Source organism: Pseudopodoces humilis, chromosome 1 (assembly GCF_049639895.1).
Source record: "Pseudopodoces humilis isolate 2021_Gansu_Grassland_sample_001 chromosome 1, ASM4963989v1, whole genome shotgun sequence".
NCBI classification, from domain to species: domain Eukaryota; kingdom Metazoa; phylum Chordata; class Aves; order Passeriformes; family Paridae; genus Pseudopodoces; species Pseudopodoces humilis.
The window spans coordinates 46983565-47009396 of record NC_142200.1 but is presented as its reverse complement, the minus strand read 5'-3'; the positions used below and the strand labels follow the sequence as shown (position 1 = coordinate 47009396).

General features: G+C 39.3%; 1 protein-coding gene across 7 annotated transcripts in view; it reads left to right on the top strand.

The window, feature by feature from the left end:
- Positions 1-25832, top strand: part of GREB1L (GREB1 like retinoic acid receptor coactivator) — a 133213-nt gene that overhangs the window by 3426 nt on the left and 103955 nt on the right. The gene's annotated exons all lie outside the window — the stretch shown is intronic.

Here is a 25832-nt window from a genome sequence, read left to right as displayed (position 1 = left end):
AGTCTTGTGGACTGGAGTTGATTAGATATAGTAAGCAATTAAGATATCTGCAATATCCTGAAACAGATTACAGCAGCAGTCATAAAACAACACTAAACTTTTGCAATTAATGTGTTGTTATTTTTTTTCAGAATTGTTGACTTTCCTCAAATCCCATCTTGTCATTACTTTCCTTACTATGTTGAGAAAAGTATTGCTTGTAAGAATATGTGTTCAAAATGGTCTTGCCTAGTGTAGTTTCAGGTTTTATTTTTTAAAAATTCCAGATAGTTTTGTTTCATGCTGTATTCTGTGTGGAGATATATTCATGGACCAATTCTATTTCTTGTATAACCCAATCACATCTTGTTTCTAAGAACTCTGAAGATGTCCTCACATAATAAGGAGAGATCTAGTGAATAAAGTTTCAGCGAGTTATTGCAAAAACTTATCTGCAACTGTAAGCAGGTTACTATAGCCCCTGTTAATGGATTTGAATTTGTAGGTAGGTAGTGAAGATGACCCAAAACCAAGGAGCCATTCTTTGAAGGTGCATGTATTGGGGAGGTATCCAGTAGCATTAGGCTCTTAATAATTAAATAGAATCATTAATGTTTTTATAATCCAGAAGTAAAAAAACATGGGATATCTGTTGGAGGAACTTGTAGATGACAGAAATTTGGAACAGTGTTTATTCACAGTGGGGACAGCCAGATTTTGTACTCTGTTGTTGTTGACCTGGAAGTATCAAACAGAAGTATGGCATTCTTACAGAAATTACAGGCTGGATCGATGGGCCAATGCCAGTTGTACAGGGTTTAATGAGGTAAAGTGCCAAGTCCTGCTTGTGGGTCATGATAACCCCGTGCAGCACTACAGCCTTGGGAGGAGTGGCTGGAAATGTACCTGATGGAAAAGGACCCAGGGGTATTTGTTGACAGCCAGCTAAACATGAGGCAGCATGTGCCCAGGAGGCCAAGAAGGCCAGTGGTATTTTGGCTTATATCATATACTGTGGCCACCAGGACCAGAGTAGTGATTGTCCCTCTGTATTCAGCACTGGCTGAGGTTGAATCCTGTGTTCCATTTTGGGCCCCTCAATTCAGGAAGGGCATTGAGGTGCGGGAGAGTCTCCAGAGAAAGGCAGCAGAGCTGATGATGGTTCTGAAACATAAATCCTATGGGGAGCAGCTGAGGGAGGCAGAATTGCTTAGCCTGGAGAAGAAGAAGCTTAGAGGGGACCACCTTGCTAGATGGGTGTTGATCTCTTCTGCCACATAACAAGTGATAGGACAAGAGAAAATGTCCTCAGCTTCCACCGGGGAGGTTTAGATTGGATATTGGGAAAGATTTCTGCATGGAAAGGTTTGTCCAGCATTGTAACAGCCTACACAGGGAAGCTGCTGAGTCACCAGCCTTGGAGATTGTGGCGGTTTCAGTTCAAAACCAGGCAGAAACACCAATTTTGTGTAGTGGTTTAGATTTGCCTATTTGAGTTTCCCGGCCAGCGCACCAAATAATATGGTGAGCTTAGCTTTTGCTAAAATCACTAATGCACCTACTAGAATTATTTACTCATTTCCTGCTGTGAGATATGAATTAGGAGGAAGGCAAAGTAGGCTCAAAACTTAAAAGGTATAAAGAAAACTTTATTAACAGAACTAAAAGAATAATGAGAATCAGAATTAAACCTTCAGAACACTTCTCCTCCTCTTTTCACAACCTCTTTCACACGGACAACGTAGAGACAAAAGCTAGGATTTTCAGTCAGCTACCACCTCTACAATAGTCTTTCATCAATTCTTGTAGGGAGAGGAGTTTCTCTTGCCGTGCCATGGAGACTTCTCCACAAGAAACAGTTCTCTTGTGGCTTCAATGGCACGGTGAATCAGCCATCCAGGAAAGGAAAATCTGTTTGCAGTGTGAAAGTCCCTCCCATGCCTTGCAGCTTTCCCAGAGCTGCTTTCGTGGGCCGTGTCAACTTATGGGGACTATTTTAAGGATGAGCTGTTCTAGCATAAAAACCCAAAAGTTCTTTTCTTTTATCTCTGGGAACAGAGGCCTTTCTTCTTCAATCCCTGGGAAAAGTCTCTCATCTCTCTCTGTTCAAGTTTCTCATTAGATTACAGCTTTTCAGCATCCACACGCTCCAGCAAGAGTGTCCTTTTCTCATGGGCTGCGGGTGAATGCTGCATCCCCCCATGCGCTTCATGAATTACAGGGAAAAAATGAACTCTGATGTATCAAAAATATATCTTTGCCACAGCCTTACAAAGAGAATTCCAGCCCAAAACCAAGACATCTCCTCAATCCCCTCCTAACTAGAATTTGACTCCTTCTTTACTGACCCCGATGTCCCACGTTGTTCTCCTTACTTGTCTTCAGCCTTTCTTTTTCCTGACTTGGGAGAGAATTTGTCTTTGTAGGTTCATCTGTTCTCAAGCTTTATCAACTGAAACAGTTTTTATAGAGTTCTGCAGCGCTGAAAGGTTGCTCTCATCCAGGCTGTGCATCGGGGAGATTGCTCACTGTGCCTCTCGTTGCTGCTCACAGGGTGTCTGCCGACGCTGTGCGAGCCATGCCGACCACCAGCTCCACAAGAAAAGCTGCTGCTGCTGTTCTTGTCCTTCTCTCCACAGCATGGCTGGCTAAAAGTGGCTAAACAAAGTTCATTGTGAGCCGTGCCGAAGTAGCCATAGCTGCGTGCGGCTGTCCTGGTTGTGCTGATTCTGGCCGCACAGTCCTGGCCACGTGGCTGGTCCTGGTACAAGATGGTGGTGGCTGGTCCCAGCCCCCAGCCTCTCCTGGCCTCAGGACCATCCCCAGCACCAATGGCAGGGCCACTCCCAGTGTTGGTCCTGGCCACATGGCTGTTCCTGGTGCCAACATAGCCCCCGGCTGGCATGGCTCAGCGGTGCTGCTGGAAAAGGGACCGCTGGGCTCTGCCGGGAAGGAGCCTGGCCTCGCTGGGAAGAGGCTCCAGCTGCCCACCAGGACAGGCCCCTGGTGAGGGGCTGGGCAGCCCGTTCATCACCCCTCAGGGGACAGGAAATCCCGGCCAGGCCACATAGGGCCGGTCCAGCCGCCACCCAGTTACCTCTTCCAAAGCTGGAAGCCAAGAGAGAGATTTCCCAGGCTTGCCCATCTTTAAAATGTGAATGTCACAGAGATGGACCCAGCTTCTGAATGTTTCAGTAGGTTGTCAATTCTCAGAGGTAACCAGCTATTGGTTTTTGCTAGGCACAGAGGAAGCTTTTAGCAGTCTCTCACAGAAAAATTATCTCCATGGGTGGCTTCTTCCCTACTCACCAAATGTTCATTAATGCAAGACCAGCACAGAGGTATTTAAAAGAGCTGTAATCATGGCACTTAGAGGCATGGTTTAGTGGTGAACTTGGCAATTCTGGATTGATGTTTGGACTCAATGATCATATAGGTCTTTTTTGACCTAAATCATTCTATGATTCTGTGATTCTAAAATGTAATTAGGTTTGGTTTGGATGACTGCTGAAGCCTAGTGAGATGGTTTCTGTTGTCTTATTCTGTCACACAATAATGTCACAACTTCTGAAATTCTTTTGGGTCATGAGAGACCCTAAAGCATTGTGTAAATTACTACTTTCATTGAAGAATATTTAATGTTATTCTCATTGAGTTAGCATTTTAAGTTCCATGGCACCTCAGATGTTTATTAAAAAAAAAAGCCCTCCATATACTTGACCTGACAATATTGCATCATATACTGTCAAGTGCTTTGGTTAATTTGCTTTTTTTTTTTTTTTTTTTTTTACCAGTTACACTACACTGACCAATAAAACGTTCATAAAATATAAAAGATAGGAAGAACTATATTTTGTGACATAAAATCACCAGAAGAATAAGAAGGTAGGGAGCAGCCAGAGTCAGTATGACAAGATATGATTGATTAATATTTCTCATGTAAGGTTTTGGAGAGGTTATTTTGAGGTAGTTTTTCAAACTGCTGGAGCTGTGAACAGAAAACAGTGTGGGCAGACTTAAGATAGTGTTACTTAAGAGATTACCAGACATCTGTTGTACTGGTTCCATGAGCAAGACCAGGGTGACTAGTTTTGTGAAATGCTGTGCAGAGATCTTCTTGTTCTCTGTCTCCTATCTCCACCACTGTCTGTAATTAGCTCTTTTCAAGACCCTTGGTGTGATCTGATCAGAGCACTTTCAGGCAAGTGAAGAACTTAGTTACTGAATGTAACTGTGGTCTGAAACACTCTTATTAGTAGTCTCCCTTTTTAAAATGAAGATTCATTTGTGTGTCTCACCAAAACTGGTAATATTTCCCTAGAACCTACAGTGTGAAGCTTCTTTGGATGACTATTTTAAGCTGCTGAACTTTTTTCATGGTACTCCTGTCCTTTTGCACCAAATTCTGCTGCACCTCTCTCTGCAGCATTGATTTCTCTGTTGAATGGAGTGTACAGCACCAAAATTTCAGAGAAATCAGTAACCTTTTTAGAAAGACTCCATTTATGCCACTGTTTTTCTCTAAAACCTAACTAAATTTCAGTTTGGCTTCTTAAAGAACTATTAATGTGCATATGAAACATTTTACGTCTAGCATTCTGCAAATTTGAGAGATACTGTGATTTGTCCTTCCTCATCCCCTTTCTTTTATAATGCTACCTCCAACTTCAAAGCTTGCTTTCTTATAGACTCCCAGGTCTGTAGGAATAAGGAAACCTAAGTAAATTTTTTCTGGGAGTGTGATAGTTAAATTCTGCTTTTAATTTGGTAGAATTCCCTTATGCCACCACTCCCCCTCCCCCTCTACATTATTTCCAGCTGTCTTTTAAAAGATAGAGGTGGTCACATGCAATTGTAATGCCAATGCTCAGGGAGACATGTGTATGGTCCCTTGTTGAGTTATCACTCAGGTGTAATTGAGTAATTAGAAGAGTGTTTGGAAACTGTTGTGAGCCTAATCCTCCACAGTCTTCCTAATAAAGAGGAAATTATCACTTATTAAAAAAGTGAAGTGTGGCACAGCATTCTGGGCTTAGTGAGATCCAAGCTCTTTCTCCATCACACCCACTTCAAAGAGATGGTGTAGTGGTAAGGAACAGCAAACGCAGATAGCTGAGCTCAGCTGCTTCTGGTGCTGTAAGGAATCTGGGCAACAACCTCTTTACACTGGAATCACTGCTAAAATAGGGGTGTTCACAGCAAAGTTTTGTAAATATTACTGTTGCCTACCCACACTCAGAATGAAGAGCATGTTATAAAACTTTCTCTTGATGGCTTGATTTAGAATTTGCAGAGAGCTAAGTGCTCTGTTCCCTGTCCTGAGCCCCATGTCCTTTTACTGCTGGTACAGTACTTCACTGCCATTAGTTCTCTACTTACTATCTCCTTGGTGATAATGCGTTTCACAGTGTACGACTGCATCTCAGTTCTGCCATTCAGGAGAGCAAACCATCTACTTTTACTGCTTTTGTTCCTGCCTCTCTGGCCATCTCCCTGCGGCTTCCCAGGAGGTCTCCCAATCTCTGTTGCTTTGGAGCATCAGGTGGCTTTATTCTCCTGCTCTTTTACACTTTCAGCCCACTTTGAGAGCAGCTGTTTCATAAAGGAAGCTTAATCTTGTAATTTCTTTAAACCACTTATACAGAATCAAATTCTTAGTGCAATTAGGTGATTCCTTTGGGAAGACCGGGAAATAGGTCTTGATTTTTATAACTACAATATAACTGAATCAAGAAGGGGGAAACAGCTTCCATCCAGTCATGTTGTATGTGACATTTAAGAACATGATGGCTTCCTATTCTTGTAAAAAAACACTTTCAAAAATTAATTTGTATAGATGCGATGTTAAAATACTGCTGTTACACTTTTGAATCTTAACCTCTTAGAGAGAAATTTTTAGTTGTGAGAACAATAAGAAATTAGGTGGATTGGCCAAGTGATCAGTACCACCCCACAGAGCAGCAGTTTTGAAGAAAACCTAGAGGAGAAGGGTGGGAAAGGCAAAGCCATCCAAGAACACTTTAATGTCTCCAACAGACACACAGAACCACTGAAGGAATATTTAAAGCAGAAATTCAAAGTGAAAAATATGCATATCCACACAGTCCCTTTTGCAGCAGTTCCAGTAAATTTTGACAGCTAGTGCTTGCCACTTTTTTTTTCAGTAGGAGTGTCAGCACTCGATTTCCAAGCCTTTTGAGCAGGATGAAGACAACTTGCCTGCCAGACTGTGGACTTGGAGGAAGAAGGTGAAGTAAGGATCGTGATTATAAGCAGATGTGGAAGGTGAGCTGGATTTCAAGGGCACAAAGATTAAAACATTAGCTGTCACAAACTTTTGTGTCAAGAGCTGTGAAATGACAGGGCATCTAAACATAGAGATTTTTTTTTGTTTTGTTTTGCTGCATTAACTTAGTAATACTCTTCTTTCTTACTACATGTCTGAAAGTGTTTAAAGTGCTGCATGGAAAATACAGAGGCAGTTGCCTCCTCCAAAGTACTCAAAGCTATAAAGGATAGTGTGTGTGGTTGTGCATGTACATATACATATATATATATATATACATATATATATATATATGAAACAGAAAAGGACATGAATTAGGAATGCTGAGATCTAATATCATACTGGTTCAATAAATTAGTGTGTCGTTAAAGAAGATTAGTTTTTTTAATGATTGACTGGCTGAGATGATTTATGCTGTGTTCACAGTTTGCCTTTATAGACCAGTGAGTTCTCAGTGGGTTGTAGATGTGCCACTGGTAATGTTATTCAAAACAGTATGCCTTGGAAGCTTTTAAACAAAGGCCACCACCACAAAAAAATAAACAAAAATTCTGAAAAAAAACCTCAACCAAACAAAAAAAATTAATTTTAAACAGCAGATGTGACCTTGTGGCAGAAAAGCCTGAGAAGTAAGGGGGGAAAAAAAGGATTTTTTTGGCTGCTCTCAGCTAACATAATGAACAGTGTTGCTTGTTGACTGTCCAGCTTGGCTGTTTTATTCAGAGAAGTCTTGTGTCTGGTGTCTGTGCAGATAGATGCTCAATTTTCATCTGCAGCGCAGCTGACTGGCTTTCTGTCAAGCTTGACTTTGGGGTGAGTCCAGCTGTCATGTGGATTTGGTGTAGAAAGAGGGAGGCCATGCTTGCAATAAGGAGTTAAGCACTCCCCTACACCGTGCAGAGTAGGTTTTCAGCTCCATTTGCTGTCACTGCAGTAAATCCATTTCTGATTATGTGCTAAAGCCAGATGGATTAACTGCTGAGTTGAACTTGTGAAGTTGCATGTGTGTTGCCAGAGTCCCTCCTGCTGGATAAGGCAGATCTATATATCCTGTAGATTCAGAACAGTTGAAAATTCATTCTAACATTGTTGCTTTGATGTCTGGTTGAAAGCAAAAAAAACATGTTTGCTTTTGATTACCATGGATTTAAAGGATGCTGTCCCAGTGGTGTAATAAATAAGAATTGGATCTGGGACTTAGTTTCAGTAAAAGACAGTGTTCTTCCAGATGCTTTTTAATTGAATCTTCCTGTGAAAATGGGCTCAAATTTGAGTTCAGTAACATGCAGTTCAGGGGTTTAGGGCTGAAAAAGAGAGAGGAATGCAACAGATGCTGCATAGTTTTGATTCTTCTTATGTTGGATGATACCGATACTTTAAGCTTATGTTCTCTATTCTGATTCACTATATAAACAAGAACAGCTTGAACCTCAGTGTATAACCTTGACATGACTGTATCTTTACTTTATGGGTCACTTTCAGTTTGTCCAAATTGCAAAAACTGCATGTTGGGAAACAGATGAAGCATTTGCATCAATAAAACATTTAATTTCCTTTAACAAAAGCTGTTTTGTGCCTTGGGCTTTTTATTTTTATGAAATGGACCTTCAGTTCTTAATTCATTGTACTCTAGCAGAGAATCACTGAGAACCTCACAGTTAGATTTGACAGGATAATAAGTCAAAACAATTAATTTTATTAATATTAATAAATTATATATATATATATATATATGAACCAAAATATGTTATGTGTTGTTTTAATGGGATTTCCAATGTGGTCCTGCCAAGAATATGGGTGTGGACTGGTTGACCTTCAGACCCTTCTGACCTGAATGATTCTGTTGTTGGTTGTAAAGTGGGGTCGTACAAAACCCATAAAACCTTGCAGTATTACCTATTGGTAAGATACAGCGTCCTAAAACAATTCATCTGGCTCAAGGCCTTTATAAAGATACCGAAGGAACTGGCTACTGGCAACCTGAACTGTTTTGGTGACCTGCTTTCCACTGCCTTCTTTCTGGCCATTTTTCTGCTATGTGCCAGATGTGCTTTCTGTGTATCATCAGAAGTATGTGCTGGTTGCACAACTAGTCACATGCATCAACAGAGAGACTCCGTGAGATCTGCTACTGGTATCTTCCTGCTGGTCTTGTCACTTTGGTGGATGGCAACAGAGATGGTCTGGTGATTGAGGCATCGCTGGGCATGTGTTAATAGGAAGGCTGCAAAGCTTGAGTGACTCCGTAAGAGGTTGTTTTGCCTGTTTGGGATGGAAGATTGAGCATCAAAGGGTAATAATGATACCTGATGGATTGACATTGTTGCATTGTCTAAAATCAGTCTGTCTAGATTCACCTTCATAATTAAATGTCTTACTCTAAAGAAACTTGGAATAAGCACAGGACTATTAATTTTAAACTTTTTTCAGGGCTCAAATAAAGCATGAATAAAAAGGAGATACTTGTTATTTCAGTCAATCACTTCTTATTTTGTTAATCAGTGAGATTTGGGAACTGCAGTTTTCAAAGACATGCCCTCCATCATCTTTCTGTTGAGTTGTATGTATGTCCATATGTTTTATTTTTCTGGACATATTGATTCTTATGTGATGAATTCAGTATGTGGGTTGCAGTTTCTCCCTGTCATAGTCTGGCTGAACACATTCCATATGTAGAGGAAAACCAGCCAAGTGTGGAAAAGAGGGGTTGTGCTTTTTTTGTTGCAATTATGAAAAGAGGAACGGAGGCTGGATGATAAGATACCTTTTCCTGCTCCAAATTATTATCTGAATAAACTGTGGGAGATCAAGGTTTTGTAAAAAAACATAGCAAGGAGGGGAAAGAACTAGAAATTTGCAACTGCAGATTGAATTTTCTTTGAGAAATTCCACCTCAGGCAGAAGTTGACTGGCAAGTTAACAAGAACCAGAAATCAGAACAGTTTTATGATTCATAACTAATCCTTTCCCCCAAAGACAGAAGCAAGTGTATTTTGAGGCCATATGCCTGGAAGGAGGCAGGCCTTGGGATGAATTAATTAAAACAATTCTGTCCTCCTTGTTCCAAAGTGCAGTTCATGCTGAGAGAGACTGATAAATTTCTAATTAAGAAATGCTTGTTGAAAATGTGGTCTATTCTCTGTGTTGTCACACTGCCTTTCTGATCTGGAATAAATTACAAAAACTGTGTTCCTTTCAGCCAGTGTGCAGAGACAGGAGAACGCACTGGTGAATTTTGTGTCCATTCTGTCATTATGTGTGCTGGGGAAAATAGCCCCAAACTGAATATATAGGCAGAAAATTGTTTTAAGAGAAATATCCCCTTTTGACACTTTGATGTCAAACTGGGGAGTAAATAGTTAAATGCAATGTAGTCACAAGAAGGATAATATTCAGGTTCTGATGTTCTTTGTTTTGGAAATGAGGTTTGCAATTATCTACTTGCAGTTTTTACTGGCTTACCCATCCCTGTAGGTTATCCCTTTTGTAATTGTTTCTCTGTTTCTATGGATAAACTTATTTTTATTTAACAGAGCTTTTAACTGGTGCTCACTCTTCTTTACTGTTCTATTTTTCTGCCCATCCTTTAATGAAGAGTAGTGCTATTATGATTTTAGTAAGACTGAAGAATGTTCTTATGTTTTGAACACTGCCTATTGCTGTTATGTTCTATGGCAAAAAAGGATGGGGACTTGTTTGGGTAATTCACAGACAGAAGCTTTATTTTGCTGTTGAATGGCTTAGTTCAAGGTAAAGAGTCAAGTTAAACTAATTATTAAGATGGACTGTGTTAGAAGACCTAGAGTTCTAAACTAGCAATTTGAGAAATGGAGAATCCAAAGAAAACCTGTTGTGATTTTTCTAAGAAAGATACTGGAATGCAGTTTCCTCAGACCTTATTTCATAGAATCATAGAATTATTGACAGAGATTTGAAGTAAACTTGTGTCCTTTTACATTTCAACCGAGAAACATGCAATGTGTCCGGAGATAGCACCTTGGCCAGGGAATATGGAATTTCTTTGGTCACTGAAGAAAAATCATGATGATTTATTTAAGAGGAAAAAAGAAAAAACAACCTTTCTTTCCCCTCTTAGTTGGTTCTCTTTCTCTTACCATGGCAGAGTGGTGTAAGGGACATATATTTAAATGTGAGAGAAAACACCTCTTTTAAAACTGTAATAAATGCTTATGCAAAGCTATCATATATGTTTTTCTCCCAGATGATGGTCTGTGTATTAGCAGGTAAAGAGTGTGGAGCTTTTGCTGCCATGGTATACTTTGCATCACTTACACCAATGTACAAAAGAAACAAAACCCTTGCAGTCCATAATTAATTTTATATTTATAGAGAAATTGCTAACTTGCATTAGAGAAGGGTTGTAGTTTCATGTCCTATTTAGCCAAATTCTGAATGTGTTAGGAAAATAAGTTTATCCATTCCTGAATAACTCTGGAATGACTGTCATTGCCTGCCTGATTGGAGAGACTAATTTTGGTAAAGAATTGGATTTAATCTACAGGTTCCTTGCTCAGCTGTGAAGAGGTTAGGAATAATAGCTGTAAAAATGTTGATGTTGGCAATGAATTTGCATAAATAACAACTTGCTTGCTTTTACATGCCTACTCAGGGTGATATTACAGTGTGGACTTGGGTCTGCAGAAGATGTGGTTTTATTTCCAAATTCTGCCACTGAGAGATGGCACATGGCTTCTACATGCCTCAGTTTCCCTCTCTCTAAACCGAGGGTGTTATTGGCCTGGGATTGTTTTAAAGCACCATATGATAGTAATGTTTTGCTGTTAAGGTCTTTTATAGCTGAGCCTGGAGGGTCCTTAGTTCAAGTCTCCTGGTCAGGTCCTTGGGCTGCTAAGCTTCATGCTTCTGTCAGAAAGCTTAAGACCTCAAAGAACAAATGGTGCTCTTGGCACACATACGACCAGCTATTTGGCTTTTGTGTTCAAACCTTCTGTTGAATTTAAATTAATTTTAATTAATTGAATTTAGACATCACAGTCTCTGGTTTGCCCGTGAAAACTCTTTGCCATGTACAGAGAGCCGGGGCAGCGTCTCCTCTGAGATGACTTTGTGGTGAAATGGATTCCAAAGTCCAAGGCCTTTGGTCAGTGAAGCAGCCCATGGCCAGGGTTCTGTTTACCCACCATAGTGGTGGTAACCAGCGTCTGCACTGCTGTCAAAGGAGTACATGAAATACCCTGTCAAAGTAGGCTGTGTCTTGCAGAAGGTCTTCAGCTAGCTAAAGAAAGCAGTAGTTGAGGAGGGAGTAAATAAAGCTCTTGCAGACCACATGCTGTCACAACCTTTCCCCTCCCCCCAAGCCCCCTCTTTTTTTTCTTTTTTTTTTTATTGGCCATATGTTTTAGTAGTCTGTGTCAGTGGTAATCCAGGCTCTGTGCTTTTAAAGGGTGATTACCCAGTTTGTTGCTGAAGTGAGACCTTTTCTTCCCCATTTAATTAATTTCTGTGAGGGCTGTAATCGTAAACCCATTTATTTTTTTATTTATTTATCTATTTATTTAGTTTTAATTATTTTATTTTTTAAAAATTTATCGCAGATTACTCTTTGTGTGGCTAAATTTAACTCCCATCTCTTTTTGCTGGCTGCCAGTCTGTCCCTGGTTATATGATGGGGGGGGGGGGGGTGGTCAAACAAACCGGTTTGTTCCCTGGATGCTAATCTGAATTTCAGAGGCGCTGTCCTTCAGCCCCGGGCTCTGCTCCCCTCCCCCTACTCCCTGATCTCTGCAAACAGCCTCTTCGGGTCTCTTTCTCCCCTCCATCCAACCCCCCCTGTTCCAGCCCTTTTTTCCTCCACTGGCTCACCAGAATAGTAAATGTTGATTATCCTTTCCTACTCATCCCATACCCCAATTCCCACTTACGGTGTTTGATGTACTAGAGAATTAATGCTCCTAAAATTCAAATGGCTTAAAAGCCCGCTGCTCTGTACATTGTATTAAAGATATCATGGTGCGTTTTCGGGAATTAGATTTTATGGGTTTTCATGGGTTAAAGCAGGTAAAGGGTTTTCTGATGAGTTTAAAAAAAAAAGTGGTGACCTTTTGTCAGGGTGTGATGAGGGTCATCTTGATTTTATGTAAAATAGTGATTAGGAACTCCCCTCTGTAGGGAGTAATTTCTCAGGTCACCTTGGCGGAACAAGGAGGGGTTACTAACTAGCATTGCATCCCTGCTTCTAACCCGTCTTCATGGTAGATCTCGTAGCATGGATACAGTTCACCTCCTTCTTGCCTTAAAAAAGAGGAAACATGGCTAGGAGGCATGCAGCAAGGCATTGTCCTTGCACGGAATAAACCCTCCTACCTGCTCTGTGGAAAATAAACCCACAAACATACCGCCCTAGTAGATTGAAATGTATGTGTGTCGGGGAGGAGGGGAATAACACGTAGGAAAAGATTTATGCCTTCCTTTGGTCTGTTGCTTGGTAACAGAAAATGCCTCTTAAGCCTATTTTTGGAGAGGGGAGGGGTGAAACTTGATTCAGTGACCATCTGTCCCAAGCTGGTTGATTTCCTGTTGAGCTCTCTTTTGTTTCTGTCAAACAATTGATTCTTACCCTTTACAGATAAGAATACTGTTGGTGACATTGCCCTGAATCAGCAGGTTGCCTTGTGACAACCACAAAACAGACCTATTAATTTTAATAATTTTGTTAATATTAAAGGGATTTCGGTTTTTCAGAGGCTACTGCCTTGGTTTGACTGGGATTTATTTGTCTGTGTTGTGGTTTTGGTTTTTTTGGGTTTTAGCTCTGGGAATGCCTGCAGTACAGTAGGCAAATGTAATAAATGTAATTGAAACCTTTTTAGAGAAGATGTAATAAATTGTTTTTTCAGTCTGAAATGGCTGGGGAAAAGCAGCCATGGTTTTGGGCCCATTAAGCCTTTTGTCAGTGGGGGGGAGCAGAAGTTAATTGAAGTCACTATTGAAGAAATCCCCACTGTTTCTGTGAAAACAAAACTCAGATTCTTAATTGCAGATGGAATATTTGCTATTGTTCTTGCTTAATTGTCAGAAAATCATTCTCTGTTTGCCCACCTCCTGATGTTTGCTTAGTAGTAGTGTGCTGGCTAGATTTGAACTCAAGTTATTTTTAAGTCATCTGTTTTATTTATATTGCAGAAGCCTATATTTTTCCTTTAGTTTTATGCATGTAGGGTACAAGGCCCCCGCATATACCAATGTGTGTGTCCTCTGTAGCTGTGATTATTTAAATGCATTCCAATACCGTTTTCTTCCCTGCCCCGAATTTCAGCATTCAGAGAAGAATTTCATAGTTCCTGGTATCTGCTGAAGGGGAACTAAGGCGTATGTGACAAAAGAGACAGGTATTACCTGCAAAAAAACTGATGAAGTCCCTCAGTGCAGTAGGAAAATGATAGCCACTGTTATTTCCTTCAGTCATTGAAACTCTTTCCTGGAGTATTTCCATGATATTGTGTCACAGAGGAGGGTGAGAAAGAAAGACTTTCAATATAAATGTCTTGGCATCTTACAGGTCTTTGCTTATTTGAGTTTAGCCTACTTGTCACTCAGTAGATGAAATTTGGAGGCAATTCCCGAAGGTCACTTCACAGACTTGGAGGTGTTAGAAAAGTTAATTTCCCTTTCTCTTCTATTTTTCCCACATGCTTTCCAGATTGCATTCCACAAGTAGGAGATCTGTTGTCTGCAGCTTTCAGCATGGTCCTGGATGCATGTGGGTTCAGCTCTTTTTGAAGCCAGTGGCAATGTGCCTATGGAACAGTGATTTAGTGAGTGTTGGGTCAGGGATACTTGTGAGATTTCCATCCTTTTAAAAGAAAGTTGCATCTGTGATTTGGTTCATTAAGGGAGGTTCATATCAGACCATGTGAGTGAGCCTGAGGCTTGCGGTCCATCAGCCCTTGCTCCTTGCTGGTTGCCCATTTCCTCACTCCAGTCTCAGCCTTTCCCCCTGTTTTGCTGCTGTTTGTTCGGAGCATGCTGGGATCTGGCAGAATAAGTGCCAGAACAACCCACTGGAAAAAAAACACAGTTTTCCAGGTTGCTTTTCAGGTGGATGAATTCCTTGATCTAGTTTACCTGCTGAGTGGCATGCCAAGCCTGACTGGTGCAGCGTAACACAATGGGGTGGAAGTCACCAGTACTGAGTAGTTTGTTGTTTTGTTTTTTTCCACAAACCACTAGTGCCAAATGTACTGTGAAGTATTTTTAAACATGCATTCTCTTTTAGGTTGAGAAATCCTACTTTTGGATTTTACACTGGACAGGTGTAAAAATTATTTGAACATGTATATGTGCTGCTATTTGTCTTTTTTTTTTTTGGTCAGAAAGTGATAGGTACCACCAACAAGCCTTTTGGATATTTTCAGTCTGTCTTGAAATTATACTGAGATCAAAAAAATCACTTGTAGGACTAGTGCCAACTAGGTCAATGTTGACCTGAGAGTTTAAACTTGGCAGTGGAGGAACTGTTCTGAACTCTTTTAAGAACTGATTAAATTTTATTTCTTTCTGCAGAATTAGTTTTGTGAGGGGGAAAAAAAACCAAAACCTGGAAATTTTATTTCAGGATTGAAATAAATGAAAATAGAAACCCTGTTCTGGATATTTGGAACATAATTTTTGTGTCTGACCTAGAGAAGATGATGAGTGGTTGTTCTGATCCAGGTTTTCTCAGAACCCTTTAAAGAGCATTACTAAGCTGTATGACTCAAATTGTCAGGGAACTGACAAAAAGTCCAGTTCTTCTGGCATCTGAGGCAAGCAGCTGAGTCTGCATGGCCTGTGCAGATGACATAGCAATTAGAATACAGTCCTGCACTTGTCTTTGTGCTTTCTCTGCCTGGGTTGTGCTGCACTTCTCTCCTTAGAACTGATCTGGTGTGCCCTTTGCTCCCAGATAAAAGCATCTCCAGATCTGCCAGTGAGAACACACAGCACCTGTGGCTTGCCCTATGGACAGGAGGGCAGTAATTCTAGAAAGGGAAGTCAGTAGAAGATTGGCATCTGCTTGCATTCACCTTCTCATGTTGCTTTTCCAAGGATGGAATTATTTATGTACCTTTTTTTCCCATTTGAATGCAGTCAACCAGAGTCTGAAGAACTGCTATTCAACGTCAGGGTGTTTAGCAGCGGTTTTCTTTTGGGAGGGGGAGCACCGAGTTAGGGTCATGATGAGCTGATTCTCCATGCTGGGTGAGTTCATGGGTGTGCCTCGGGGATGCCATAGTTACAATGTCCCTATTGCAGTTCTGACTCAGCAGCCTTTTACAGAACTGACAGCAGTGCCGTCCTTAATACGAGTTTGAGAAATCTTCCTCTCTCGTGATAAAAAGGCCTATTTGTGGTTTGCAGGGCAGAGTTTGGGCACTGTAGCAATGACTTTATGCTGTAAAGATAAGAAAGACGCAGTTCTTTCCTCTCCAGCCAAAATCCCTAACTCCAAAACCACGTGCATCAAAAGTGCAAGGGCCAAGCTTCCCTTCTACAAGTCAGGTCATCAGCACCATTTTTTAAGGAGGAAGCAACAAAAGAAAAGGCTTTTAGAGAGCCTTTTGCTTCCAGCAAATAGCTTTCTGAAACTACAAAATTGAAATTTAACTTTGGAAAGGGAAAACCCCATGTTCTTCAGTGGAGTTACATGGCCAATTACTTCCTAGTCCAGCACAGCCCCGTTCTATGTTAGAACTTAACTGCTTGGGTGAACACTCGCCTTTAAAAGAGCTCCAGGCCTTGGGCATACTCATCCTCTAATATTTGCTTAATGTTCTGAGGCCTAAGCTAATGTCTAAAAATCTACCTTCTGCATATTTCTGAATGAAATATACTCTTTTGTAATCTGCTGGCTCAATGTTTTTATGAGTGTGCTTTCCTTTGTAGAAATGAGTCCATTTCCTACTCAGGAGTGGGGAATAACCACTCCCATATTTATCTAAAACACATGTGAGTGGATCAGAAAGTATTCTTCTATATATAATAACTGATTTGATTTAATCTAGATCTTCTTTTTGATTTAACTTTTAAGTTGCAGTTGCTTGGAGATACACTGCTGTTTTGCTCTATGAGCAGTGCTTTGAAAGTGTAACTTTGGTGTTTACTAATAATGTTTAACGTGATCCAGACATTTCATGTAATGTAGTGTAAAAACAGAGAATCTGGACTATTGCATGTTAAACAAGTGTTGCCTCTGTCTGTTATTGCTTTATGAATGTGGGTAAAGGGCTGCAGAAGACTGCAAATAAGTGGAGGATGTAACTCCTACCTGTGTCAATGTTATTCTGGAATGGCAGTTTCGGTGATTGGAAAATAAATACCTTATCAGTTGAAAGAGAATCGAACCAATGTAAAGCAAGGCAAGGCAAGGCCAATGTCTCTGAACTACTGTTACTTTCCAGGCTTTTTGATGCACTGATTTTTGTCATCACATGATGACCAAGCAGACCAATATTTTCACGTTTTCATTTTTTTTTCCTTCGCTGAGCAAAGATAAGTTCATTCCTTCCCCACCCTTGTTCACATGAGGTAGAATTTCTTGCTCATTTTTCCAATGGTTTTGCCTGGATGTTTTTTCAGATTGTTTTCTTAAGTGACTAGATAGCAGCAAAGAGTAAGGGGACAGAACTGAAATTAAACCAGCTAAAGCCAGCAGCTGGGAGATCTTTGTTCTGTTCGGTCTTGACCACAAGCTTCCCAATAGACATTGGTGGGGGTAGGGACATGGATCTCAATTCTTTGTTTTCTTAATTTTCCTTTCCTCTTTCATGAGTAAAATGGAAATAAAGTGTTACTTAAATGAGCAGCTAAATTCTTCCTAGTGTTGGTGTTGAATTAACATACACTGTAAAGCCTGTAATAAACTGTGAGGTTACAGAAATATCCTAGGAGGATGTGCTGACTTTTTATTTTTCTTGCAATTACATTTGCTTAAAGTGAATTATCTAAGTACCATGAAAGTGGGTCTTCATTTTACTCTTCTTTTTGGAATGCAATTTATTAGTGATATCCAGAGGGGTCAGCAGTATAAATAATGTTTGTGTCGAGGCATGTTCGGTGTAAAGGAGGGGGGATTCACAGCGAAGAGCTGTTTTGTTTGGTGTGGCTGATGAGGAGTGAGGCTGGAATTGCTCATAGCTGTCATTCAGGTTTTGTTTCAAAGTCCAAGGACCTACTGGGAAAAACAAAAAGCTAATGAAAGCTGACTGTATTTCAGCCCAAACCCTGTGGAATCTGAAATGATGTCCTGACACTGCATGTATTCTTATTCTCCTGCATTCCCATGGTTACTAAGGTAACAGGTTTTTAGAGGCTTTACATCTTCATTGTCAAGTATTTGCTACACTTATTGTTGCTGTTTGCAGATTAGGGCAATTTAAACAATGCCTTTTGAAATGGCGACCAAAAAAATACAAAAAGAAATATAGTAGAAATAGATGTAATGAATCAATTACCTTGCCTTGTTTAAATTTTCAGTGCTACATCTCAGAAGCTGTGTACAAAATATCACACTGGTTTAGTGTAGGGATTTTAAGCACAAGAGAATGTTGGGTTTTTTTTCCGAAGCATGTTAATTACAGAACTCTGGGTACAGATGTGAGGAGTACCAAATGTGACTTAGTGCCTTTTTTGACAACAGAACTGTGAAGAAACTGAAGTTGGTGTTTGTGTCAGGGTATTGCCTCTCTGCTTGTAGTACATCTGAGAGAGTGACCCAAATTTTGTAAGCTGTGTTACCTACTGCATCTGTGAAATCATACTTGAAAAATTAAGCAGCTGGAAAAAAAATTACTTTTTTTTCTAAGAAAGCTTAACTATATGCAGAACTCTTGTACTTGAACACACTTTATTCATGTTCATCTGTGTCCATTCAGATCAAGCAGAAATATGCAGTTCACATCTTCACTGGAAAAATGGATTATAGATGAGATGGTCAGGCTTGTATCTTCAAGAATATGATATTTAAATTGATTTAGTACCTGCTGACTTCTTGAAAATTAGTGAGTTACTGCAGCAAAAATCTTTAGCATCTTGTTAGGAGAACTATTTTTTTAAAAAAAAAATTAATGAAAGTAGTGAAGTCATTACACCATGATAATTTGTGCTATGCAGCTGAGGTATGGTGTGTAATGATTCCACTTCGCCTGACAGAAATAAAATGTTTCTAGCTGAGAAGAATCCTGCTAGACTGTGAAAATACAGGTACTGTTCTCCCTGAGTGTCCTTGAAATGAGTTTTTTACCATAGACTCAAGAGCCCTTTATTGGACAAAGCCATGCAGTGGGTGCGATCCCCATGCTGCTGAAGTGAGTCACCAGTGTCCATGCTGTCTTCATCTGGGCAAGACTCAGAGTATGCCCTTAGACTGCTTTTTTAATAAAGGTGGGTTATATGAAACAACTTTATTGCTGCTTATTTGCAGCTCAGTAGAGTTTCCTTGGAAGCATAAGTGGTGGTGGAAAGGGGACCCCTGTTGAGCACTGTTTCATTACAGTTTTTACAGATGCTGCTGACGGTGGTTTGTGCTCAGCCAGGCACATCTTTGATCTCAACCATCTTTACCCCCATTATCAGCAAGAGGTAACTTTCTTGAGGTAGACAAGACTGAGGAGTCTAGTGTTCAGATAAGTACAGAGCAGATTACCCCAGAAAAAAGGAGGTGACAGATGGGTGGCTGACGCCAGAGGGGTGAAGCCGAATGCAGACTGAATTAGTCCCTGCAACCAAGGACAGAAGGTGCTTGGCACGCAGCTCTCACAAGTTATCATTTTAAAGTGTTTGTAGAGAAGCCTTTAATTTGATTAGGTTATTTCCTTAATAGTTTTGTACTTGTGGTTGTTACATTGCCCTGGATAAAGGTGTGATTTGACATCAAAATGGCTGTTAACATTTAGCTTTATACTAAGCCATTTATATATAACAAGATTTATTTTTTTCTGATACAAAAATACATACAAAAAGCTGAATTAATGAATCTATATGTATGTATGAAAATAGGTATACTTCTGTGAGATTACTGAAGGAAAGGTCATCTTCCTTCCATCTCACTTAAAAATGTGTATAATGCATAAGAGAATTAAGGTGTGCAACTCAAAAAATAATATGCAGTGCACCATATAACTACAATTGTTTACTAATATTTTTATTTTGTTTTTACATTTTAAGTTTTTAAAACTTGTTTAAACCTGTTGTCATACTTTCAGCACTTCTTTCAAGCTTTTTGAAAGTTGTAGAACCAGAGAGGAAAACAAATTTATAATTAGTGCTTTGTGAAGCTTTTGAGATTCAAAGCTACCAGTATTCAACATGTGTCAGTTGTAAGCTTACTGGGAGGGCTTGTAAATTCCTTAGTTGGGACAAAAAAGTCTCTGCAGTGTAAGGTTTTTAAGGACAGACTTGAATGCAGAAGGGTCCACAAGAACTTGTTTTTTAAAAAATAAATAAAATAGAAAAGTCATACTGGTGTTTGCCAAACTTGGGATAATCAGTGGAAGCTAATGTGGCAGGAGGCTGTAGCACCCTCTGGCAGTATTTTTCAATCCTCTAATAAGCATCTTCCTTCCCTGCAGGAACAGGGATGGACATCCACCCATCTCTGGTATATGGAGCGTTTCAGAGGAGTTATGGGGAGGCCTCCACTTTAGGAAGCAGGGAGGATATCAGGGTGCTTTGTGCATGCTTTGGCATTCCAAATCTAAGCAAATATTACTTAAAAGCATTTGCATGGGCCTCAAAGGATTCTTCTACTTTGCTAATGAAAATCAGCCTTGCTCCTTCCTTCTTTTGGTTCCCCATCCGAAAGGCAGGAGCAAGTCTTGCACAAAAACATGTTTTTCAACCCATTTTTTTCATCAATGAAAAAAAATTACCTCTTTTGTTTTTTTTAAGCACGATTTTTATCCCTTTTTGGTCAACTTTTTAGATTCCATTTTTAATTCCTTTAATCCTAATTTAAGTTGAAAACTTCTCTTTCATGATAATCTTAAGAAAGGTTTCTGTTGAGTAGGCTTCTTTCTCTTTAACATAATTATTTCAGACAAACTGAAAGATGTTAATAAAATTATATGGAGGTTAAACTTTAATTAGTTCTTAGGTACATGTTCTTCTCTGCAACGTGCTGGTCACTGATTAGATTCTAGGAGATTCTGCTGGGTGCTTCATAAGTAAGAGTGCCAGCCTTGACAGTGAATTTCAGATCAGAGTTGGCAACCTTGATTTAATTTTTTTTTAGAGCATTGCATTTGTTGTTCTGGGGGTTTCTTTGGGTTTGTTTTTTTTTTGTTTGTTTGTTTGTTTGTTTTTTTAGTGAAAGACATTTGAATGCCCTTAATTTTAAATAGGAGCCAGAAGGATTTACTTCTTACTTACCTCTAGATATTTCAGCAGTAAGTTATTACCCTTCAGTGAGGTAAAGGGTATTTACCTTAGTAAGAACCAACTGTGGCTGAGCACCAGAAAAACAGGAGGGGTTTCTTTTTCTGCATGATTTTTCTGTTAAAAGCAAATTGAAGTTAAACTCTGAGTTGATTTAGCTGTTTGCATTCTTACATATGACATGCGTTTCTGCAGTTGTCTTAAAAGATTTTGAAGACGGAAAGTGTGGGTAAAACCAACAAGATGAATAAGTTGCTGGAATGTTTAGTGTGCTCCTGGCTCAAACAAGGGAATGACTTTTATTCTTTATGGATTAAAACAACTTAATGTTTTAGCAGATATATAATTTCTAGACTAATAGCATAGTACGAAGCATAAATGAGTTATAAATTTGCATTATCTGCAGAAGATGCAAATTTTGTTCTCCTGAGCCATTAGGCAGTCTACCAGTTTATTCCCATTGACAATGATGGCTGATGAAGAGGCACAGACATTGCAGGATCAAGCTATATATTTAATTTCTGGCACACTGGAAGCTCCTCAAAGTGTCTTTTGTTGGCAAACAAGAAAGTTTTTGCAATGTAAATAAGTGTTGTATTTTGCAGCCCACATTGAAGAGAGATGGAATGAAATGTCAGAATATTCTTCGGGTTTTGATGAAGTGGATTTCTCTGGGAGAACAGAACACAGAAATAATTCAAGAACCCTTTTAAGGCTGCAAGATTTAACTACTTTATATCTTTCTCAAGCAGCCTGTGCTGAACACCATTTGCTATAAAAGAAACAGTGATTGAATAAATTGGGGGGTTCTCCTCAATAACTGCATAAAAGAGAGATGGATAAAAAGCAGTAAAAACCTATTCTTTTCTCATGCTATTTTTTTCCTATAAACTGACTTTGTGGAATCTCCACACAAAATTCTTAAACAATGTCCCATTTTTGACATGGTAGCTCTCTAATCTGGGTGGAAAAGCTGTTGGTCATGCACTAGAGCTAAAGTTAATTATTCATTGAGTAACCTCTTCATTTGACACTTAGTGTTAAAATAGAAAAAAGTATTATCAGATCTCGTTTATTCAGACTATCTAAACTGAATGTATCCAGTGTTAATCCAGACAATTTTTGTAATATTTGCATTAGCCTATTAATATTTTTCTTACATTAAGTGTATGTAGTGCTACAGCCTCTGGTTAGATAGGTATTGGTTGAATGAACTTATGGGAGGAAATCTGGTGGTTTTCAGCTCTGTTTCACAAAACTGAAGTAACTCCTGAGGCCAAACAAGTACAAAAGATTGCAGCTAACTTTGGTTTGCAGCAAGGAAACCGATGGAAACCAGAAGGCCAAGGGGTTTGTCTTCCATCTGTGCTGAAGATGCAAAGTCATGCTATCTATAGGAAAAGAAAGATGACATTGCCCTTTAGCCTGGGTTTAATGTAGGTCAGTTGGGTCACCAGATGACATGACTTTAATGGCCAAACTGCTTTTAACAATTGCCTTGGGCAGTGTTTAATTTCACTGATCTTTGCCAGCCTCCAGGAGAAGAGAGAGGAGAAATCCACCTTATCTTTTGGTTTTCACACAGTGATGATTTAATCCTCTTTCGTACTGAAATTTCTCTAATGAAACCTCTTACCTAGTATACACTTGTTATAGTTGATGGCAACACAGGTTTGTATGAAATTTCAGAATGAGTTGACAAAAAAGTTTTTAGTGTTGTTGGGCTGTTCAGCTGCCTTGTGCAGAATTCCTAGTCTGCTTAAGTTCACCTATGGTTTATTATCTCTCTTTCACATGCAATATCTTCCTTCTCACTGCAAGCCACTGCAACAATAAATCATACTGTAATAACAGAAGAGGAAGGATAGAGCTGAATTCCAGTTGTCCTACTGTTTTTCCATCCTGGTGATGTACTGTAATAGCAGTTCAGGGAATATACAATGTTCTCTTTTGGAAGTACCTCTCTCTCTCTCTCTATATATATATATACATCTTAGAAAGTGCATGGATGTTTGTCAGTTTTGTATAGATGCTGTGAATGGGCTACTGCTCAGAAAAAAAGTCTTGGGGTTGTAATGGAGGGTGCTATTAATGTGCTAGCTTAATGGTCTGTAATGGTAGCGGGGAAAAGACAAAGACAAGCAAACGTTGAGGCATTAGTGGGAAAAAAAAAAGGAAATGAAAGCAAAAAAAAATAAAAATCTGCCATGCACATGCATCTTTAGGATACCTGTATCTTGAAAGTCACATGCAATTTGTTTCCTTCCTCTTTCTTCTGTGATAACACATACTAAGACTGGAAAAAAATACAGAGAAAGAAATAAGATTTATCCAAGTGTAGAGCAACTACTGTTATGTAAGGAACAGCTACATTGACTGGACTTCAGCCCTGCAAATCAGACAGCTGAGCTCCATAATATACTGCGGGGCAGAAGGTGAGAGCTGTTCGTGTCTTCTGGAGGAAAAGAACTGAGGAGCATCAAATGAAATTAGCAAGGGCCATGCTTAATGCAAACAAAAGGTGATAATTACCGGTGTGAGGTGGGTTATGGCACTCCTTTCTCAAGTCTCAGGCATGGTGCTTTCTAAAGGAACTGGATAAATTATGGTTCCTGTTAAATGGGCCTTGAGCTGCAGCTCAGTGTAGGTTGGGAGAATATTTCAGATACTTACGACTTCAGGAACATCACAGAGTTTGTGTTCTTCTCTGAGTATCTGCTGTTGGCCACTGTGTGACTTAGGGAAAGCAGCCTGTGGTCTGACTTTCAGGTGTGTCTGCTTTTAGGTTGATCTAACCACTCCAATGTTTTTCTTTGATTAGTGTGGGTCACTATGTGAAAACACTTTTGGGTGAGGTGGGCTGCAGGAAGCGTTCCAGATCTGCTCTTTGCTCACAGTGCATTTTCTGCAGGCAGTGAGTCAGATGAAAGCAGCATACAGCTGTCTTGCCTGCACCATGTTGGTTTTATAGGTAATAACATTAAGTATTAACAAGCAATTCCAGGAGTGCCAGAACTGAAGAAGCTAGTTTCCTAAAGGTTTGTTTTTTTCTTTGTTAAATAAACTTAAACTTTGTTTAAAAAAAATTTAACTTAAAATGCTTTCTGTATTTAGGATGTGGTTACAATCAGCCCTTCCAATGTCTTCCTATTGTACTACCATTACACAATCAAATGTCCTGCCTGACTGGCTAAGTTTCCTCATAAATATTGAGAAGCTGAAATATTTTTCAGAGCTCTGTTCCTTTGTTTCATTTGCATGGAATTGTGGGTTTAAGAGGTGCTTGACAGAAAACATGTAATATGAGCCATATTTCTCTTGGAAGCCAGGCAAACAGAAATAGTATGAAATAAACAGAAATAATACAAATAAGCCAAATAATCCTTCGTCTTGCCCCAAAGTAGTAATAATATAGTTGAAAAAGTCACGTGAATGTCAAAAATATATTAATGTTAATCTTTCTAAAGTTTTGAGTGTAATACAGGCTAGTTCAATGCTCATGGTTGTGAGCAGGAACAGTAGGGTATGAGTGTGACATCCTATTTTTCTTACATTATTTAGTAACTGACACACATGCTGTGTTCTTGCTGGTTGTTAACAGCATGTGAATTATGAGGCCAAAGGGCTCTTCCTCATCACAATGGCTAATGTTTGCAGAAATGCAAAGGTCACGATCATGACTACTTTTTTTTAATGCCAACTGGACACTGATGACAATTACTGAACTAGACAGTTCTTAAAGGGTCAGTTTATTGACTTATCTTCCCTGCTTTGTGAGGGGTGATGGAATCAAAGCAACTGCCTGGCTTCTGAGCTGTTCCAATTTAAGTGAGTTTAGCCTTCAGTAGTTTCCCTTCATATTCCCATGAAAAATGAGAGCAACTGGTTCACTAGGTTTATTTTTCTGTGAGGTGCTACTTGATTAGCAATATTATTATCATCTTTCAAAGAGAAAAGAAAATCAACTTTATAAAATATATTTTGTATTTTTGAGATAACTTTCCTTCTAACTTCTAGCTTAAACTTAAATGGAAAAAAAAATTGGTGGTTTTGTACTTACTTACAGATTGTAAGTGCCAATGGTGACTGTAGTGTACTTTTGAAAAATGAGTTTTTTAAACAAATTTGAGTATTGACATCTTTGAGCTAAGCCAGGATGCTCTTTATAATAAAATAATAAATTTCTTTACTTACCTATAGCTGAAAATATGTGAAAGTGTATTTTTGGTTTTTTAACAGACATAATATATTTGGAGGAAATTGCAGCTATAGGACAAATGGTCATGGGTTGTATCTTGTCTTTCACTGCTCAGGTGTTCAAAACTGAGTGCCCATGAGCTTAAAATTGATTCTGAATTATGTCCTCTGTAATACAGTGAGCTTACATCTGTGGGATGCTGGAAGTATGCACTGCAGTGCGTTTAGTTACCCCTTACAGTGATTAAAAATTTGGAGACATGAAGGCTATTATTTGTTTCTTTGGAAACCATACTTTCCAATTATGGCACTGAGTGATTTCTGGAGTAATAAAATACTAGACTAGTATTTTGAGAGAGGGCAGGTCACTACACATCAGGAAGTTGAGTCACAGCTGGAGTGGACACAGCACTAGGAAGTATCTTTCTTAATAGCCTGAGAAGACAAGAGGTATTAGATGACCTAATCCTTTTCCTGTGAAATTTTTGCTCTTATGACTTTATTTTCTTGGTTTCCAAGACTAAATGTGGAGGTCATATTTTTTTCTTCTTTTTTTCTCTTTACACACGAAAGTTTCATCAATAAACAGCTGGTTAGTTTGAACCTTGCCTTAATTTATGGCCTTCTGATGCAGGTACAGTAGGAGTATGGTAGATGTGATACTAGAAATTAATTTTACCAGTTTACAAACCAATTGATTAATTACTAAAAAGAGGATTAATTACTAAAAAGCCACTAAAATGGCTTTATGATGAGACTCTTTGAAATGAAGCTGGAAATTATGCAATCAATGACTGTATGTTTGGTAATAGCAAATCCATGTGAATTTTGTCTGATCTAAAGCCAGATGTATCAATGCAACAGTTGAGTGTAAGCTTAAAAATTCTTGTTTGCATCCCCTTGGGAGCTGGAGCATAGCGGTGGCAAAGTGAAGGTTAAAAGCCTTGCCAAATGAAAGCAGTGAAGGAAGACTCAC